Below are 1,423 nucleotides of genomic sequence, written 5' to 3'. Positions count from 1 at the left end.
GGGTTTGAACTTGTTTTGGTTTGCCTAATTGCTAAACTGTTCTTAACTGCTACTTGAACTATTTGCTGTAACTGCTACCTACTTGTGCTTTCCTTGTCTGTCTTGCCTATGTTTGTCCTGGCGTGCTACATTTGAGAATGAACTTTGGTGCTGAATTAATGACTGTGTTGTTTGATTGCATGGTTGGTTTCTGATTGAGATTTTCTTATAAGAAAGGAAAGATTTTGGACTTCTGAAAGATTAAACATTGTTTCTTTGAAAGAGTTTTGAACGATTTCCTATTGGTTTTAAAAGATTCATAAGGCAATGATAATCACTGAGCTTGAAAACAGTTTTCTTACTAAATATCTTCTTATGACAACTTTGAAACTCCGTGGTGAGACCATGTGGTTAGGTTCTCACCCCCTACAGCTTTACCTTTTCAGGATCCAGATGAAGAGGCATTAAGAAGAGTTACACTGGGTCTGACTTATATGCTGCTGTGTTAATTAGATTATTTTCTTCCCTCGTCTTTGTCATTACAAATTTCTAAGAGGGATAGGAATTGTATGTTCTATATGTATATTATATTATGAGATATTATGTAAGGAGTCTTGTATATGAATCTATGCCTGCTTGCATTTTTCTTAAGATAAAGTGTTTATTTCCAGTTTAAAAAGAAATCAGCGAATACAGTGTCGAGTCAGGCTCCTATTTTAGTATTTAGTATGTAAAGCAGTCGTAATACTTCTTGCTATCAGAGTGGCGAAGCCGGAAGCGTGACTTTTGATAGTGAGGGTGTTACATTGTGGTATCAGAGCGGTCTTTCCTATAGAGCCTTGGGAATGGACTGATTATGCAACAATTGCATACTCTGAGAGTCTGTCATGTAGTAGGTCTTGTTTGAATAACGAGAATTAGAGCTTTATGCACATGACGGTCTATTGATTAATGCCATTAGTCTTGCATTGCATAATTCCTGGTATTAAGTTTGGCCGGCTTAGCACTGTGAATTATGTATATGGAATCACCAATAGGTTATCATAGACGATATGCGAGTCATAAATAACGTGAGTCGCGGGTTTCGGGAACGTTAGAAATTATTTCTCGAAGTTACGCGGTTAAGTGTCTTGAACTCTGCGAATATTACGTATCTTATTCCTGCTTGGAATGCTCTAAGGTTCCTGTCTGCGATACTTTTCTTGAAAAGTGATCAAATTATCTTTCAATCATACTCTCTTGTTCACGTACGCTCTTATTTGATCCTGACTGCATATGCTTGTTTAAAACCCTTGGTGTATTTACCTTCTTTATTTAGCCACTTCCACTTGAATCATGTATTTTTTATATATATACATTTGAATCTGTTTTGATGCAATACACCTTTTTAAGTTCATATTTTGAGTCTTTTGTAATAAATTGTAATTTAGTTTTCCTCTTATTT

This window comes from Arachis ipaensis, chromosome B2 (assembly GCF_059453495.1).
Source record: "Arachis ipaensis isolate K30076 ecotype BB chromosome B2, ASM5945349v1, whole genome shotgun sequence".
Lineage (NCBI taxonomy): Eukaryota > Viridiplantae > Streptophyta > Magnoliopsida > Fabales > Fabaceae > Arachis > Arachis ipaensis.
Note: the sequence above shows the minus strand (reverse complement) of the source record.